Raw genomic sequence first — 21078 nt, forward strand, 5'->3', positions numbered from 1 at the left:
AGTTTACTGTCACTTTTGTTAAGTTTAATGCATCCATTATTCTTTTTTCAAACTAACCAAAAAAAATCATACAGACCCCAAACTTCTGAATGGTAGTGTTTCTGCAGTATATATTATGCAAATTTTAAGTATGTATAGATATATATAGATGTCATATTTACAAACAAAGGAATTGTTGAATAAAGTTGTTATTTTTGTTTTCTTCGCTTACAGAAAGTGTCCCCGTCGCTTCATATAACCCAGATTGCACGTCTGATGGCAGATGGAGTATTCTGATGATGACTTTCATACCTTTTATGGACCTCGACACTGTTATTTACTTGGAAGTCTATGGGACAGTCACAGGCCTCCCGGTTTTCATCCAAAATATCTTCAATTGTGTTCCGAAGATGAACGGAGCTTTTACGGGTTTGGAAGGAGATGGGAGTAAGTGATTAATGACAACATTTTCATTTTGGGGTGGAGTATCCCTTTAAGCTGGCATGAAATTACCCAATAGATACAAAAACATCTTATGTACACATAAAGAGTCTGGGGTCAGTAGGATTGATTAATTAAATGACTGAGTTTTAAAAAATAAATTAATATTTCTTTATTCCGCAGAGGTGCATTGAATTGATCGTAAGAGACAGTAAAGACATTTTGATATAAAAGATATAGAAGATTTTCTTCTTCAAATGAAAAAAACTGTTATTTTACACTTTCTATTCATCAAAGAATTCTGAAAGAAAAAAAAAATCACGGTTTCCACAAAAATATTAAGCAGCACAACTGTTTTTAACATTAATAATGAAATATTTCATGAGCATCAAATCAGCACATTAGAATGGTTTCTGAAAGATCATGTGACACTGAAGACTGGAGCAATGATGCTGAAAATTCAGCTTTGCATCAGAGGAATAAATTACATTTAAAACATACTAAACTAAGTAAAGAGTTGCACAATAGTACTGTTTTTACTGTATTTGTAATTAAATAAATGCAGTTTTGGTGAGCATAAGAGACATCTTAAAAAAAAAAAAAAACTTGCAATGAATGATGGTTATATTCCTAGGCTGAGAAAGAAAGCTACAGATGTGAATTAAGATTTGAAAGCTATTGTGAGAAGATTGTCAATGATTATAAAAGCGTGAGAAGTAAATATGATTGTGACAGTAGTCAGTTAAGCACACATTACTGCACTAAATCTATCCATCTCTCTCTCTCTCTCTCTCTCTCACACACACACACACACACACACACACACACACACACACGCGTAATTACACAGGATCTGTTGATCTTTGCTCTGCCAGAGCTGCATATGGAGTCTCCTGCCTAATGCAAAGTTCTAGTTAAACATTGTCCCAAAGTTTGCGTTCTGCCTTCTGTTGTTTTTACACTAAAGCCCAGGCAATTGTTGGAGGCATTATTGACTTTGTAATTAAACTATTTTAACGTCAGGATTTTGTAATCATTACATTTCAAGCCATCTGTTCCTGTCTGAGGCCCGAAATGGATTTTCCCTTTGAGGAGATAAAGGCCAGCACAATGTGGCCGGTTTTATCATTTACCGTCACATCTTTACACACAGACAAATGCTGAAATCCTCATCCAAGACGTGCCAGTTTGCACCAGCACCATACATACAAATATATTATGATGCAGTTATATCATTTCAGATGATCTGATTATGGATATTTATTAGCGTCCATCTGCTCAAAGACTAACAAAGCTGAATTTAAAGAACCCAGGGATTAATAAACCACACCAAAAGAGTCACAATGCATGAACAGCTTGTGTCCTGGATGCCTGGTTTTAGTCAACACCTTTATCAACGTGATTGTTAGCAATGCAAGAAATCAATTAATATCTTAACAAGAAGATAACACCCAAATTAGATTTTGAGTAATTTGTAATTACCTCAAACTAAAACTACTTAAAATAATTAATTGAAATAAAAAATGGAAATTAGAAATGTTGCCTTGGCAAACTAACTAAGCTAGGTTTAAGTTGAAGAATTACTTAATTTACTTAAGTTGAAGAATTAATAAAATTTACTTACTAAATGTAAATGTTATGGAAATATTATTTGTCTATTTGCACTTCAAGAAACCCTAGAAACAGTAATTATACTACTATTCAAAAGTTTGAGGTTGGTGAGATTTTTGAAAGAAGACTCTTATGTCCAACAAGGTTGCATTTATTTGAAACAGTGAAAACAGTACAATTTTGAAATATTATTACAATTTAAACTGTTTTATATTTTGATATATTTTAAAATGTCATTTAAATTAAACCTTACAATTAAATAATACAATCTTAATACAATTAAATCTCCTTGGTGTGAACCATGGTTATTATATTATTTGTGTAATTGAAAATATAATTCAAATAAAATTCAAATATTACATACAAAACATAAATGAAATGAAAATTAGAAATGTTGCTTTGGCAACTAACTTTAATGGAAATAAATTAAACTTAGTAATATTTAATAACATAATAATAGAATAAAAACACAATCAATTAAATAAATGACAAAAAATTAAAAATTAAACAAAAATTGAAAAATGAAAATATAAAATGAAACTAAGTGAAAATATTAATAAAAACTAATAGTATATAAATACAACTAAAATAACTCTGGTGTGAACAGGCTTCATTATATCTGATCTGAAACATCTGCTCTATTAATGTCCTGCTGCTTTCATGCTCGTCTCGTTTTAATGACTGCATTAGTAATGTCCTTTATGGATAAATGCTTTTTCCAAGAAAGATATCATTTGAATTCAAAGGCTTAATGCCTTTAATTATGGAAACATTTGTGGAAACATTTACGAAATGATATGAGATGGTCACAGTGTAGATGTTTTTTAGCTTGTAGTTTATTAAACAATAAAGTTAAAGTTTGACCTCCAGAATAAAGAAAGCAAAAAAAGTATTATATATATTATAAAAATATATACTATATATATATATATATATATATATATTCTAGTTTATACAAGAATACCAAATAAAGAACAATAATGAAACTGTATTCTATAATATACTAAAAAACCTTAAATAAAAGATATAATTGGGCCATTACCTGTCATAATCCTAACTGTAAGCACAAAGAAACAACAATTTAGTAAATCAATTAGTCTTTTTGCAATGTAATTGGCAATGAAAAATACAGATGAGCTAAAACATGCCTCACCTTCTGTGAGTACAGAAGAGATGTTGAACTACAGATAAGGTTTCAGTCAGGACGGCCCTCCAGTTGACCCCATGAACACAGTGTTAATGGGGGGCAGAGACGACACCATTTCTCTGATCTCTGTGGTCCCCTGGAGAGGCAGCAGTGCATTCTGGGAGTGATAAGGAGCAGGAGTTCCATACATGCAGGGTGTCGAGACGGAGCAGGAATGAGCAATGCTGGATCCTGAAATAGGACAATATAAAGAAGCATGAGACAGTAATGGAAGATATGATATATAAAAATGGCCAAAAATAGCCATGCATAACGACATCATTAAATATAAAAGGGAGACTGGGGCTAGTTGTCACACTATGTATAAGCACATACCTTAAAGTCTTGTTAAAAAAAAACAGCTGAAAATATTCACTGTTTGTCTTTGTTTCTTGATTTTTTCTACATTAATAGAATTACTGTAATGATGCTGAAAATTCAGCTTTGCATCACAGGAATAAATTAGATTTCAAAAGATATTCAAAAAGGAAAAAAACTGTTATTTTAAATTTTAATAATATTTCACAGTATTGCTGAGTTTTTGAACAAAAAAATGCAGCTTTGGTAAGCATAAGAGACTTCTTCAAGTCTCTATAAAAGATTTTTGAAAAGACTCCAAACTTTTAACCGGTACGGTAGTGTAAAAAAAGTGATGCATATAAAAACATGTGACAAACTTGCCTAGCCTGAAATATAGTCCTGAGAACAGATATCTTTTGTTTAAAATTTCCCATCATTTGTATTTGACTCTTGTTATGCCAGTGTGGTTTTTAGAGCGTTATAAAGTGCTGAGATACAAAACTATCCCTGGATTTCTGTCCTCACCTGCTGTGTGTGTGCCCATTGCAGACAGGTCCGTGTAGTAGGGTCTTGTTGTCTTCCTGCTCGTGTCGTCCAGGATGTTGAGAGGGTCGTGTACTTCAGCATAGGCTGAAACGGAGCGATGCTGCTCACAACTGCTGATAACTGACACATGCTGATCGATAAACGTGCCCATCCTCTGAGTGTCCACATACCCCGCTGCTGCTGTAATATCCTGGCCAGGAGAAAGAAGAACAATAATGTTTCAATAGGAGCATCTGTAATTTATTCCTGTGATCCAAAGCTGAATTTTCAGCATCATTACTCCAGTCTTCAGAGTAACATGATCCTTCAGAAATCGTTTTTTTTTGCTGATGTACTGGGATTTGCTGCTGCAAGAAACATTTTTTTATTTTTATCAGTGTGGTGCTACTTAATATTTTTATGGAAACCTTAATTCATACAAGATTTTTGATGAATAGTAAGTTCAAAAGAACATCATTCATTTGGAATAGGGTTGATAAGGGTTGGAAAATTTCTGGAAAAACTTTCCAAAAATTCTCTGAAGATTCTAAAAAATCCCGGAAAGTTTCTTATATTTCTAGAATGTTTCCGAAATTTACTGGAAATTTTCCACCTTTTTGCAACACTAATTTGGAATATAATTTTTTAACATTAATTCTTTTTTAACCATTATAAATGTATTCACTGTTACTTCTGATCAATTAAATGCATCCATCCTGAATAAAATAATTAATTTATTAAAAAAAGAAATAAATCTTACCTACCCCAAATTTTAAACAGTAGTGTCAGTTCTTATACATTTATTTTAAATGGTCAATAATCTTTTAGTCTTTTCTCACCATTGTGACCAGAGCTGCAAACTGGACCTGAACATCCATCTCCACTGGCAGCACTTCCTCCAAAGCTGTACACTGTGGAGTCCAGCAGCTGTACGCCCTCAGTATCCATCACAGGGGTCACCTGAGGCTGCGTATCCAGTCGCTGCAACCCTCGAGCTGTAGGGAGACACAGTGCAGCTGCTGCTGAAGCAGTCTTTGGTCAGCTGGTGTCCAGAGAAGGGTGCGTAGCGGCCGCTTTCAGCACGAGCCTGATAGGCTGATGTTGGAGTGTGAGTCTGAGCTCTGAACACAGGCTGGTAGTAAGACGAGCTGGGATAGGAGCCTGAACTAGCATTGTGCAGACTCTGGTACATGCTGTCGGAGAGCTCTGGCAGGACACTTGGGCTGGATGGGGCAGCTGCTCTGCGGGCCTCACAGCCCATCGGGCCCTGGTTGATCACGCTGCTGCGGTTGATCATGGCAGGAGAGATCGGAGGGGTCATCAGGGGGGCACTGTTCTGCAAGTAATCCATTTGACCTGAAAAGTGATAGTAATTATATTAATACAAATTATTATATTAAACATTTTCACTCAGAAATTTCAATTAATGACAAAGAAACAGCAACACATTTGAATTAAACATGAAATTTAGAAGCAGAACGACTGAAACAGTATTTTCTTGTAAAATATACAGTTCTTACAGCAAGTAATACTTTTTCCTTTGAAAAAAAATTATTTTTAGAGTATAGTTAATGTTGAAATTAAGAATTGCTTCATATACTTAGAGAGAAAAATATTATATTATTTTAATGTAGAAATCTAAATAAAAATTATTTTATTAATATTAAATAAAATTGAGAAACAATAACAGCATCACTTTGGAGGAGAAATGCATAAATCTGTTTAGACAAACCTAAAAGATACTGTAAATAATTTTCCAAAGTTGTACAAAAAACAAAGATTACTGTAGTATATTTGACAAAAAATTACTATTTCAGTTTTTCTACATCGAAATTTCATGTTTAATTCAATTTTTGTAATTATTTGTGAAATGTACTAGAAATTTCTGGAAATTGTTTGTACACTAAAATTTGCTTCCATATATGAACAGATATATATGATACAGAAATATTTTTCATTCTTTATTCTTTTAAATAATTTATAAATGTAGTAATGTTTAAAAATCTTGTTAAATTTAATTTTATACTCTAGTCTTTGGTTTTGAAACAATTCATTTTCTCATCTTTTCATCAAATAATTGCATGTCCTTATGAAGAACATGCTGTTGCACTCTATAGTCATAAGAAGCCCTTTTTTGCTATATTAAACATGAATATGTCTCAAATTGGGTTGAGCTGCTGCTTTCAAGTACCAGATATAGTAAAGTTGTCCGGATCGGTACTACTGGTACACAACAGTACTGGTCCCGAGCCCCTGCTGTGCAGTGTGGAGTGACAGGAAGTCATGTTCTGGTGGGTTTCTCGTCCTTGACAGTTGAATCACTGGACGCCACACACCGGATTTATTCCGATTGGCCAAGAAACAGAAACTTGGGGAGGCGGGTAAAAGTAGCCTTACTAGCATCTGTCAAAAGAAAAGATCACATTAAACAGGGTTTAAAGACATTTGCATATACACTGAAACATTTGGGGGTAGTTAGTTTTTTATGTTTAGGAAATAAATACTTTTATTCAGCTAGGATACATTAAATTTGACCAAAACATTTATAATGTTTACAAAATATTTTCTGTTATTTTGAACTTCCTGATTCATAAAAGAATTTGATCAGTTCACAATAATATTAAGCAGCACAACTGTTTTCAACACTAATAAAATATTAAACGTTTCTCAAACGCCAAATCAGCATTTCAGAATGATTTTGAAGGATCATGTGTCACTAAGACTAGAGAATGATGCTGAAAATTCAGCTTTTCTATAACAGAAATAAATGAGATTTTAAAACGGTTATGGTTATTTTAAATCATTTTCACAGTATTTCTGATCTAATAAATGCAGCCTTGGTGTTTCAAAAACATTAACAAATCTTACTTTAAGCAGTAATGTACAGTAAAATAAACTATAAGGGTCCCTACTAATATCCATAAATAGAATAAAAATATTAAGGTACCTGCACTCCTCATGTATTTCTCCAGTAGATTCTGAAGGTCTTGCTCTCTGTCGTTGTTGAATTGTGTTTCAATGGCTAGCAGGATGTACTCATCCAAAAGCATCCGAATGAGATGAAACACGAGCCTGTAAATAACATTAAACCAGGCTGAACTGTTTTGTTTTAGTATATGTTGCCAAAAAATCACTCCTAAATCTTAAAACCATAATAATCAAAGGTATCCGATCTTTGATTAAAAAAAATGTTTCACTCAGCAGCACACAAACTCTGGCTTTGTTCAGAATAGCACACTACTTGTCCTGTTTTTGCAGTTCATGGTAAAGTATTCCAGGACCCACTGGATTATAAAAAAAAAAAAAAACACTATGCAGAGTACTAAATCCCACAATGCAATGCACACAACCAGAGTTTTCCACGGGTTTCAACCAGCTTTTGCTGAGGTCAAATGTGTGGCCTTCCAGGTGAATCTGTTTGGCTTTGTGAACACCTGTGGGGTCATCAAATGTTAGGAGCACTGAAAAAAGGTTGCTCCCTAATCAGGGTGCACACACGCGACACGAGATAAAGCTTTGTTTGTACAGGCTTTTTATGGCTCATTCTCCGCTAAAGAGCCTGAACGAATAGTACAGATTTGACTATACTACTATGATTTTTCAATTATATCTAGAATTTGAAAGCAACTGAATCAGTGACTGCAATTTATATGAATGCATACTAAAGGTTTACCAAAGCTAGCAGCGTTGTTTAGGGTGAGATTGTGCATCACTCGTGCTCCAAAAAAACTCCACTTCAGAAGGAAATCTTGAGCTCGCTTCTTCACTGACCGACCATTTTGTTTGCTGGGCTAGAAGACAGATAATATGCAATTTAACATTAACAGTCATGGCTAGCTTGAATACTGTGAGTTTGAAATGTGACAAACCTTAATAACTTTCTGCGCGACCACTGAGTCCAAACCATTCAATGAAAGACTCTACTGTGGCGTTTTTCCTCAGGAGGTCTTTCAAACTCTTGAAAGACTGAAATGAGTCATCTAGCAGATAAGATCAAGAAATCATAAATATAGTTTGAGGCTCAGCATAGAGATTTGAAAAAAAAAAAGCCATCAGTGACTCACAGTTCAGAGTAGAAGTCTGAATCTTGGTCATTTGTAACTGAAAGGAGTGCTTGAGAACCAATACTGTTCAGATCCACCTTATCAATATCAATTCACCATAGAAGTCACTACATTCTGGTCAAAAAGTGCAGGTCTTGCAATCTGAAAAGATATAAATCTATACAGTTGCACTTTTATATAAAAAATGACCAAAAGCAAGTTTTATTGATGTTTGTATTAGTGCTGTCAACCATGATTTAACGCGATTAATCGCATCCCAAATAAAAAGTTTTTTGTTTACATACTATATGTATTGTGTATATTTATTATGTATATATTAATACAATACACATACAGTAAATATTTTGAAAATATTTACATGTCTATACATTTATATTATTTATAATTCTTATCTTTTATATGATATATATAAAATATTTAATATATTAACATAACATATTTTTTTTAAATGTATACATGCAGTTGTTTGTACAATATATATACCCTAATAAATATACACAGCATACACGCATATCTTATGTAAACAAAAACTTTTATTTGTGGATGTGATTACCACCCCCGACCCGTGATTAATCATTTGACAGCACTAGTTTGTATTACAACGATCTACCTGTGCAAGACTGTAGAAAGAAAGGAGGTCTGTCTCTTAAGGAAGACACAAATTCGTCGCGTGCTATCGGCAGTTTCTTTTTCTGAGAGAATTTCTGGAAGATTTTCTCTAAGGAAGACACCATCCGGTTGTCCAGTGGCTTGGCCAAAATTTCGAATATCTGCCAAAAAGACTGAAGAATATTTCCCTAAACCTCACTCAAAAAAACTTAACCGCATCATATTCCACATCTTTTGGAATCGACTGCATTTAAACCCAAATGTGTATTCTATAACTGCAGCAGTTTAATAGACAAACCTCTCTGGCATTATCCTGCATTGTAGGCCGGGCTGAGAACCTCATCAGTGCAATAACTGTGGACAAATAAGTTCAGACAGGTTTTGAGTCTCCCAATATGCGCGCGCCGGCTGTGATGTGATGAGCTAGCACCCGGTGTGCTGTGGCAACCCTGACACCTACACACACACACCAACAAAGTAATTCTATGGGATTATTTATGTAAATTATAACATTCTTTGTATATTTTAAGTTATTTGGTTACATTAGCTTTTAAAATGTAATAATATTTCTGTAATGTTTTTTCTTATTTTAAGATGCAAAGTCTAGGTTTGGGACATGGGTAACAACAATAAAACTGACACCATGGGGTCATAAATAGCACTTGAAAAGTAGCAAAAGAAAATTGGGTCATAGTAGAAGTGCGCAGTAAAGACATTTATAATGTTTCAAAAGATTTATATTTTAAAATAACGATGTTACTTGAATTTCCATTCGTGAAAGAACCCTGAAAAAAACTATCACAGTTGTCCACAAAAACCTTCAGCAAGCACACTGTTTTAAACAACCCAAATCCTTTGATGACAGTATAAAAAAGCACATGTACATCCAGATATGTCAAATCACTCACTTTTTAGTAGTAAATCACACATCACACAGAAGATGTCCACGATAACCGGATTTCTCTACAGTGGCAGAAGATGTTCAGGCATTCCTTGCCAGAAGTGAAGTAGAAAGTTCTGGATCTGGAACCAATGGGATTGATTACTGAGCTTTTTTCTAGAATCTAGATGTCATGATTAGAGATACTTTAAGAGCTTAAAATTGCACTCCTCAAAGTTGACATTAATGGCATTGTCCAGAATGCACTGACAGTGGGTTTTGTACATCATAATCAATGTGTCGACCTAACAAATAAAAAAAATAGCAAATTAGAAGTAGCAAATATACAGTAAACAGCATTTTGGAATGGGTCTCCAGCATTTGAACAGACCTTATCTTTTGAAACAGACTCCTGAAGCATCAAACAAGCAAAATGGGAATTCAGGTAAAGAGCCCCTGTTTTGTCCAAGAGGAGGGGTATTTTTCTGGTGAATCCTCCCTGCGGAATAACAAAGAAAGAGCATGGCAGTGGTGGCCATGCCTACTTTCAAATGTTGAAGCACAAAAAATATGACAAAAAATTTTAAAATGCTACATTATGCTACCTATTTAGCTGGGTGGCTTATATTCCTTGTAGCAAATACATGGAGGGCTCCTACACAAACAGAAGTTTGGGGCCATTTTTATTCAGTTGATATTTTTATTCAGCAAAGGATGCAATTTCATTGATGTATCAACATTCTGGTGAGCCATTGTGAATTAAATCGTAGCATGAATGATTTCCTAGAAGGGATCTGAAGTTATGTGTGCATACTGAAAAAATCAGCCTTGAACTCAACGAACAACAAAATAAATTGCATTGGAACTTATCTTGAAAATGCAAAATTGCACAATAATGCCATGCATTCCTTATTTTATTATTTTTTTATCACCAGCCCGTGCAGCCTCCTGAGAGCATAAGAGGTTTTATCAGAGCATAAAACATACCAACCCCAAACTTTTGAACAGTATATATCAATTTCCTGAGAATGTTGAGATACTAAAATCGAAGTGCAGCACTTCTATTTAATATGAAAAATAGTAAACCGCCAACCTCATTTTTTAGCTTGCTTCCAGAGAATCTGTGCAAAACATATAAGAGACATGATAAAACATGGCAATGAATCATGAAAATAAACGTCAATAAATATAATGTGTCTCAGTATGGGCATTTAAAAATCACTTGCATTACAGAATGTTCAAAACATTCAAGGACTTGCAATTGGGCGCTGAAATGAAGGGATGAAGGTCAAAACTAACCGTGTCAAACCTTTCCAGAGTACCGGGTGATAAACGCAGGCTCTTTGATTAAAATCCCCAAAATAGGATACCTGAAAGACAAAACAGGGCTTTGATTTTAGCCATTTAAACGCACAAAAAATAGTAAAAAAAACATTTTCAGCAGAACCGGGGCCATTTAGCTCTCTTTATTTTAAAAAAGGCCTCTGGTCCAGCCTTGGGTTGTAAAGGGGAAAAATTTCGCCTTATGGTCTGAAAGCAAGATAGAGTTAAAATATAGTACAACGATCCCAGCACGAAAATAAAAAAACAATATTTTGTTGTTTTGTTTTTTAATTATTTGGAAGCACAACCTTTTCCCCAGAATTTAATGAAGATTTCTAAAGATCAACAAAAACAATCTAAAACCAATAGCTTCAGTAAAATGGGTACAGTTTTAGAACTGAAGATATAAAAACCCTTACTTCCCAAAAGTGGGCACAAGCAGGATCCAATTTTCCTCCAAAAAAAGTCTAAATAAGGCATAGAGGATGCACCGTGGCAGGAAAAACACCTTCGAAAACGATGTAATTTCCTCGAGCCAATAAAAACAACAAAAAAAAAAGGTTTTATCATTCTTTGTTTCCATTTTTCGTCATTATTTAAAAGGCAAGTTTCATTAAAAGAAGAAAAGTAAAGGGGACCTTTTGTAAAGTAATTTGAGTTGTTTTCTTGTCCTTGAGACTGACTGAGTTTTTTTTGGGCCCACAGTTTGTTGACAAAAAAAAAGTTTCAAATTCCAGGGGGGCCCAGGCCCTTTTCGGGGAAAGTTCCTTACTTTCACAGCTTCTCCCAAAAGTAAAATAATTTTTCAAAGGGTGACGTTCCCAAAAACTTTTCAAAAAGTTAATTTGTAAACAAACAGGCGACAGTTTGGAATTTCGAACAAAAAGCATGCAGTAGTTCAATAAAAGCCGTTTGAAAAAAATTTAAAAAAAGATGATTTCCCCACCGATTTTTCCCAGAACCCTCCTCATCAAGCCCGGCTTAAAAAACATTTTTTTCCGAGTTTGCGGTCAAAAAGAATTTGCACGGGGAGGTTCGCTTTTTGCAAGCCCCTTTTTGTCGCGCGCTTGGGTGATAAAACGGATTTTAAATGGGTTCCAATATTTTTTTTATTGGCATGTTCAAGGAAAATAAAAAAAAAAAACGGATGCAAAATTAAAACCAACAAGTAAAATGATAAAAAAAAAAGTGCCCTAAAAAATCAAATTGTTAAAACTTCCAAAATCAACAGCCTTTTAAGTTGGCATGTGATGCAAATCCATTCCTAAAATGATACGCATCTCCGAAGGTCCCAAGAATTTCCCAAAAAACATTTAAACAATTTGTCAACTATGTGTGTTGCTTCCTCTTCCTCAGAAACAAATGCTCACAAAATAACCTGTGCATGACGGAAACCTAATAAAAACCGTTAAATTAAAAAATTCACCCTGGAAAGTTCATTAATCCAAGAATGGGCAAGATAAAACCTTCCAGTCAAAAAAGCTTGCTCTTTGAAAGGGCGCACAGAGGTGAGCCCCTAAGGCCATTTATTTTTTACGAAGTGGCATGGATTCTGGGTTTTAAGTTTTAACCAAAGAGGGATATCTCCCCTTTGAAATATGGTGTGGCGCCAGTCAGCCCCCAAATGGATTTGCCTTATTAATGCTTTATACACTATTCAGAACATTTGGTTTTAGGTTTTTATTGGGACAGTGAGGAGTCCCGTGGGTTTCCCTACTTCAAAAAGCCATTAAAAATAAGTAGAACCTGTAAAAATAGCAACATAAACAATTTGGACAAAAATAAAAAATAAAGGTTTAGGTGTTTTTTTGTTTTTTTGAACAGTTAATTTAAATCCCCCCAAAAACAGTGATTTTGTGACCCCATGCCTCTTTATTGCAGAAATCAAACAGTAATCACATAAGTTTTTGTTTTTAATTTATAGCCCTGAGTTTGGTGATTTTTTATGTTCGGGTTTACCCAAAGAGTCATAAATAAAACTTTTTTTTTTTTTGGGTTTTAGAAAACAAAATTTGTAAAATTGGAATATATAAAAATCTACTATAAAAATACTGATATACGGGAACATACCGGTGGACAAATAGCCTTTGGGCCCTTATTTTGTTTGCTGAGCAGATTTTTACACACGTGTCAAGGCCCCCCAGTTCCAGAAAAATTGACGCCCGCTCGGGAATTGTCAGGGGAAAAGGGTAAAAACAATCAGTTTAAAATTCTGCAGACAAATGTTTAAATAATAATTCGGTATTAGGCTCGGATAAACAAAAAGCATTTAAAACACAAATCCCCTTCATAAAATCTGTCACGCAAAAGTTCGACTTTTGGGCATGCGAGAATCTAGTAAACGTTTCAAATGAGAAAACAAAATAACTAAAAATTTGGGTTCTAATAGATGTTTGCATTAACAAAAAAGAACTGCAGTGCAGGTGATGCTGCAACTCTTATTAGGTTTTTATTTATGTGACATGCCGTGCTGCTCAGAAAGTAAAATAATCGCACAAAAAACCTACTGTAAAATATGTAGGTAAAAAAGAACGTTATGTGTTGAAAAGCTATTTTATTAGGGGTGACCTCCCCCCCGCGGGCAGAGTGTTTGGGCCTTAAATTTACTACGACTGATGGTTGTTGGTTATCCCTTAGAGTGGAAGGAGGGGTGGTTTTGACTTTGTTTATGGGCTAACTGATTTTTTCGGTCATGTTCCGGATTTTTATAGTGTTTGTACAAATGATGTGCTGGGGTTTTGCAGTGCATTTTAATATAAAAAAAAGTTTAGTTATGTCATTTGCTTATTTTAAAAAAATAAAAAAAAAGTACACCAGAAAATGTTAAAATGATTTAAAGGGGGTTCCCCCAAACCCAAGTCCCTACGTACCTTACCCCCAATTGTTTTTTGTTGAATCAAATCACAGTCAATTAATTTGTATGACTTAAAAATTTTTGTTTTTGGTCTTTTTTGCCTTAAATTTGGAGGTTTAAAGGGGTTTTAAAATTTTTCAGGCAAGGCCCCCTTTAGGGATGAGACATGGATCAGGGACCCCAATAAAAAAGTGTAAAGCGAGCCATTTTAAGCTTTATCCCTTTTGTATTAATGAAACTAACCATAATTTTTATGATTAAAAAAAATAAATATTATGTTAAGTTATTATGTAAACAGTAGAAAAAAATATGCACATATTTGAGGCACAATTTGACAATGATTGGGGGAAAAAAAAAAATAAAATTTCATTTTTTTTTGCATTTGTTGAATTTTATTTGAAGGTTTTGCAGAGAATACATTTAATTTATGTCAGATGGCATTTTCGTTACCTGAAATTTAAAAATAGTTTTTAAAAAATTCATTTTTTAATTTTATGCCCGAAGGACAAAAAAACTTTGTTAATTTAAGTTCAAGTTACTAAATGAACTTTTAATTTTTTCGTGAGAGGAAAATAAGAAAAAATCATGAGTGGGGGTTTTTTTTTTTTAATGAAGGCAGATAAAGGAAAGCAAGGGCTGCACCATGACAAGAATGAAATGTAGGGACCCCCGATTTTTTACAAGGCATATTTTTAAATAAAAAAAAAAAATAAAATTAAAAAGGAAATCAGTTCTTAAAAAGTGGGAAAAAAAAGAAAAGTGGCGCCCCCCCCATTTTTTTAATTTATTTAAAAAAAAAGTATTTTTTAAAAATTTTAAAATGTATGTATGGTCCCCAAAATTAAATCATCAGTCAATAATTAAATAAAAAGTTTTTCAATACAAATTACACAAGAAAGTGTGATCCCCAAACAGGACAAAAGGGAGATCCCCAAAGTAAACTAAAACCTGCCTTTTACACATCGGATCATTCGAATCGCAAATCTTGCCCGTAATCAGCATTTTTTTATAAAACACCTTCTTAACCCAATACACGCTGAAAATAATTTATGCACTGGACAAAGTCACCTTCTTCTGTAACGCTGATGAAATGGGCCCAGTTTTCTTCCATTAGCGCGTTTGAATCCTTTTTGTATTAATTTACTAGATTACTTCCAGCCCGGCCCCACTTCAAGCACTAAAGGTTTTAAAACTACATTGAGTGAATTTTTTTGTCGCAGCTTTGCCCTAAGTGTAAAGAGAAGAGATTTACATGGAAATAGAAATTTAAATGCATTACCTAACTAGGTAAACCCCCTCCCAAAACCCTACCAATATTTTTTTTTAAATTTTTTTTGGGGAACTCCTTATATTACAAAAGTAAATGCTTTTCTGATAGTTTTTAAAATTTAAAAGGGAAAGAAAAAATTTCGCCAAAAAAAGGATTCGAACCTGGGTCGATCGCGTCAAACTGAGTAGATAGATATTTTACCTTTCGCACCATGAAGGACGTTTTTGACTGATTTTTGTAGATGATAAAAAATACAGTTGGGGCACAGTGATTAAAAACCTTGAAAAAGGGGGCTATTGCATTGGTGTAAATAGCGACTTGAATTTTTTTCTAATATTTTCTGTATTATTAGTTGCAATTCCCTTTGAACACTTTTTTTTGACATCCCATTTTTTTGTCCCGTGCTTGTATCCAATATTCAGAAAAGTTTCGATGAATCACCTTTTATGGAGTATAATTTTCCAAAAATTTTGCAGTTTTTTTTGGCCCATGGGTCCCTTAGCGGCAAAAAAAACAATATTTTTTATTAAATGGAATTAAACGTATAGCCCCCAAAAGGGCAAAAGACCTCTTTTTTAAAAACATTAAAAAGTGTCACTATTCATTTCCGTTTCCACAATGTTCCAACAAAATAAGTTTTACAGAAAATTTTTTTTCCCCTATCGTGCGTTGTTGTATGAGAAAAAAATTTTGAAAGGGATATTCCCCTAAATACATGACGGTGAGGGATTCTACTAAAAACCTCTGTTTGGGCCCCCTTTGTGTTAAGGACAACAAAAAGTCTGGATGGCAAAATTTTCCAGCTGCAAAAAATGGAAAATGGGAACATTCCGTCCTCTGAGAAAAAACTAAAAAAGAAAGGGGGTTTTGCAAATCGTTTTCCCAAAATATTGATCTTTGCAGTACAATGGGGGTGCTTTGTTTTTGTTTTAGGGGGTTTATCTAAAATTGACTTGATTTTTTTTTTGTTTTTTTTTTTTTTTTTTTTTAACCCCATTTTTTAATTTTAAAAAAACTATTGTGATAAAAAAATTAATTGACGGACCCGGTACTGCTGCGGGACCCCGGTTGAATCCCTTTGGGAAGTTATTTTCTTGCGGGTTCCCCGTCAGACAGTGTTTGTAGTGTTTGTGCCAAAAGATGTTTTAGAGCCCAGAAAAACACCAAAAAATTTTAAATTTTCTAGAATCAGTGGAAAAAAAATTTTTTGTATTTTTAAAATTGATAAAAATTTTTAAATTTAAAAGATTAATAAAAGAGCTGATATATGTCTTATTTTTAGAATATATCTGTATTTGAACGAGGGTTTTTTGAGTAGTGGCGAACATTGTGTGCCACAAAACAATTAAAAATCAATGCAAAACCCTAAACCAATTTTAATGTTGCAGGGGCCCTTTCCCAAAAAATGATTGGGTTTCATTGGGTTTCTCCAAAAAAATGTGACCAGACGTGGGTGTTTTAAATACCAACATCTTTGCAGTGGTTTTTTTAAAAGAAAAGCCCGAGACTTTTTAATAACTTTTTTTAATTCTTCACTGTTTCTTACTTTGTTGTTCTTATCTGTTTTTTTATTTGGACACGTAGTGAATTTAGCATTACTGAACTTTGTTTTAAAAATATTCCAGACAGTTGAATCTGGCCGGATTTTTTTCCCCCCCTTTTTAAAAAATTTCTTCTGTTGAAAAAAGGGGGTAAAGTAATTGCTTAATATGGAATTTGAACAGGATTTAATTGTTAGCATGGATGTTGTATGAATTTTAAATTTTAATGATTTGCGTGTTTTCATAAAACAGTTTTTCCCGATAATTGGTTATTTTCCTTTAAGCGCATTTGCTAATTTAAAGTAATGGTTAAAATTTAATAATTTCATAATAAAAATTTTTAAACAATTTTAAGCAATGCGTTTTTTATCAAAATTTAATTGTTCTTAGTTTATTGAGTACTCGTAACAAAGTTGTTTAACAATTTATTAAAGAGCACAGAAAGAAGATTTTACTATTTTTATTTAACTTTTTTTTTGTTCATTGTGATTTGTTTTGAAATAGGCCTATTTCTCTTTTTCTTTCTTTTTGTTTTTAAAAAATACTGCAAGGGTTTTTTTTTGTTTTATTCACTTCCCATTTTGCTTGTGACAGTAAGCTTCAGCGTATTTTTTTTTGCAAAACATTTTTATTTTTTTATTTTCATATGAATTTGCCCATGCCAATATCCCGGGAAAGGTATTTTAAAAACACCACTGCGTTTTGTGAAAAATGAGCCAGCGTCATTTACCCGGTCACAGATTTTAAAATGCATGTTTAAAATGTTTCAGAACGTTGATAACAAGATTTTTTTTTTATTTTGGGAAAAGAGGAGCAAAACTCCCGGCCAGTGTTTTGGGCCTATAGAGATGAAGTGACACTGACTGCAGTCCTGAGGACACGGTACACTTTCAGGGCCAAAATTGAAATCGTGAAAGGGGCTACCATTTTCAAGTTGAAATTCAAAATGTGTGAAATCGAACTTTCTGTTAAAATGGAGAACTTTGTTTTGGAGAAGATGCGTGTTGGCCGCTTTCAGAGGAAGAGTCCAAAAATCCAAAAGGATTTTTTCCCCGTGTTTTTGGGACCAGGAGGTGGTTTTTGTTTGGGCCTAACCGTTTGTCCTGTATATTGACACAGTTATGCTCCACAAAGATTTTTCCCGGGTTTTTTTGAACATCTGCCGTCCCGAAACCCCTGGGACGTTTGACCGAGAGTTATTTTTCCCTTCCCTTTATAGGCAGTCGATAAAGGATATATCCAGCGTCGCCGTACCTGTCCTCTTACTTGAAGCCAGACATTAATTTTGCTTGTTAAAACTGAGGTGGGGGACATGTGGACACTAGTAAATTTCTGATCTAGTTTAGGCTCATTGAGGAACCATTACAAACAAGAATCTGTCCAGATTCTTGTTTAAACCCAAAGGGCAGAAGTTGCCTCAAATCCTAAGCCGGGGGCTTCGAAGGATTTTGCATCAAGGCCCCCAAACTGAAAGTTTTGGGCAAAAAATAAGGTTGTTGTAGCTGCGCTGTGAACCTAGATTATTCTACTGTGATGTGTCCATGACAAGGCCCACAAGAAAGTCAAACAAATTGGCACTTTCATGTGAATCAGGCGTGGTTCCCTTAAGAGTAAAAACCCCGAAAATCTCGGTTTCTCTGTGAGTCAAAAAGGGAAAAATGAAAAATGGCACAGAGGTTTTTTTTTCAATTCTCCCTCAACTTCAGGTCCAGTTGTGTTTGTCGACGTGGCTATGTGAATCGGGAAAAGTTGAAAACTCCTTTAGCTACCCTAGAATTCCCTCCAACACGTCATGGCATTTCCCCGTTCATTTTTTAATTGGAAGAACAAGAAGAGGGCTGTTAAAAACCAACAACTAGAGCTTCTCAAGACTGGGTTGGGGGGAAGGGTTTTTGAGGTTTAAATCGAGACTTTCACAAAAAACGAAATTTTATTGGTCACTTGAGCCCTGCTGGGAAGCACCAGGGAGCAAGTGAAGTTAAAAGCTGAAAGGAAATGTTTTACAGAAGTCCAACTTTTCCCAAAAATCCCCGAAAAGATGTATGCAACAGAGGGGAAAGCCCGACCAGATTTTGATACAGTTTCCCAGTCAAGCATTTCCTGAGGTTTTATTGAGGGTTTTTGGGGCATGTCCCAAAATCCAAACATTTTGGAAAACAAAGAACAAAATCCGAGTTTTAAAAAAATGATGAAAAAATCAAAAATTACTTCACCCCAAAATACCAAAGAATGAGGGGTTTTTTTAAAGACCAGGGCCTGGTGCACTTTGCTGTGCAAAGTTGAAAAAGACATATTTCTAAGGGGCATTTTAGAGTACTTTGGAAAAAGGGGTGGGTGTTTTTCATTGATTCGGGAACACTGAAAAGGGCCAAGCAGTACTTAAGAAACTTCCCAGAAAGTTTTATTTAAAAAAAAGAATTTGCCCCTGAAATGGCTTTAGCCAGTACTCCCATTGAGGACATTGGGCAACCCCCCGCACAGCTTCTTAGGCAAGTCACTCAGAAAAAAACTTTGAGGGGTTCGTCATTCACAGGAAAAATGGCAAAAAATGTTGTTGACTTTTTGAAAGAGGAGCTGAAAAAATACTGCATTGCAACCATAACAACAGAAAAAGGCCTGGATTTGGGGATAAAACCCCGATTTGGGATTTTTAAAGGGAGCCCTCATGAAAGTCATGGGGAAAGGTTAGCAAGGGAAAAAAAAAGAAAGGGCTGTTGTGAGACCCTTTTTTAAAGCATCTTTAGGCCAACCCCTATCATTGGAACCCGAGGGAAAAAACAGAAATGGCTGAAAGTGTACTGCCGTGAGCAACAAAACCCAAGGTCGTTCCCGCTGACCTTTAAACCGATACTTTTAAATGGATTGAAATAAGGTATTACTCACAAATAAATTCTCCCTCGATTTTTTGGGGCCAAAAGAAAATCAAAAATTGTCTGGACAAAAGATGGGAAGAGATGCAGGCAAATTTTTCCAAACGCCACAATTTGGGTTTAAATGCCGGGTATGCTGGTGTAAAAATCTCCGGGACAACCGATGGGATAAAGGGTGATGTTTGAAGAAAAATACAAAAAAATGTATTGAGTTGGTTTTTACTTTTGGGATAATCATCCAGGAAAAGAGCAAAAATCCAAAATCTTGCCCCACAGTTCTTTGAACTCATGAACAAGCATTTCGATGCATTTTAACTTTATGAAACCCTTTTGGAGGAAAATTTTTGGAGTGTAGAAACATGCAATTGTTTTAGGATTTTTTTGAGGGTTCGCCAGAAAGAGAATTTATCCACCTTTTTGAGCAAGGAAAAGGGTTTCCTCTATTCGGGTACCATTTTATACGCCCTTAAAAAAGGCAAACAACCCTTGTAGGAAAGGCGGCAGGGAAATGCAAACCCCAAGCGTAAATTTATCAGCCCACCCCGCTCGTTGTTACTCTTTTTAAAAAGTTTGGAAAACGAAGAATGGTACATGTTACTCAATTTGAGTCCTTGGGGAAAACATTTTCCCGCTTGACAGGAAAACAGGATGTTTTACATGTGGGAAGAGTTGCTGAAAGAAAGCACTCTTGACGGGGACATTGGGGATGCAGTGGTAATGTTTGCCCGGCCAAAATATCTGTTTCGGCAAATGGTACGGGCCTGAGCTCCCGTTCAAACCCATCAGATGGAGTGTGTTCTTTTTCGATTATGGTGATAGAATTTCTGAGAAAAAAAATGTATGCCCTTCCACACGGCAGTTATTTCTGGCCCCCAAAGCAGGGTTGGATGCAGTCTTTTTGAATGCAGGGGGGAAAATTTGCCAGAACAAGGGCTTTTGGATGAATCCTCAACAATCCCCTTTCCCTCCAATTTTTTTCAAGGGAAAAAAATGGACATTTTTTTTGATTCTATGAGGAAAAAGTGATGCAAAGAAAAAGAAAGGAACTCATGTCAATGGATGGGAAGGGAAAATGATCCAGCTATAGCAACGCTAGATTTCCAAAAGAAGAAGTGGTGTTGTGTTTTTTAAACACTAAAGTGACCTCCAAAGCAAGGGGGCGTGGTTTAAAACCCCAAAAGGTTTATAAGAAGCTCCAAACCCACAAAATCTCCTAAAGCAGAATGCAAAGGACAATAAAAGCAAAAAGGCGGGCAGCCTTGCTCCTTAAAGTGGTGCGCCTCTCAGAGCTTGCCAAAAATTTTTTGGGTTTCTGCGTCGAATGGAACCCGGTTCTAAAGGCGTGGGCTTCATCTCTCATTGCAAATTTTGTTAGAAGTTCTTTTTCCAGAGGAAGGACGATGAACAAAAATCCCTTTGTGGGTGAGGAATGAAAAGACCTCTTCAAGGATAACATAAAAATGTGGAAACTGAAATAAAATAGGGGACTCGTTGTGGTGGTATGAAGAAGACTTGGTTTGTACAGAGTGTTGGTTTCCCGGCATCAAACGGGCATTTCAGTTTGGTTTTTTGATTACGGCAATACTGAACTTCGAAGGAAGAAAGACATGCTAACAATAGGTTTT

The 21078-nt window shown here is 34.9% G+C and overlaps 1 pseudogene; it reads right to left on the reverse strand.

Annotated features, from left to right (window-relative positions):
• Positions 1 to 2972: 2972 nt before the first annotated feature.
• Positions 2973 to 15255, reverse strand: LOC122144787 (annotated as a pseudogene).
• Positions 15256 to 21078: the final 5823 nt, after the last annotated feature.

Source organism: Cyprinus carpio, unplaced genomic scaffold (assembly GCF_018340385.1).
Source record: "Cyprinus carpio isolate SPL01 unplaced genomic scaffold, ASM1834038v1 S000006759, whole genome shotgun sequence".
NCBI classification, from domain to species: Eukaryota; Metazoa; Chordata; class Actinopteri; order Cypriniformes; family Cyprinidae; genus Cyprinus; species Cyprinus carpio.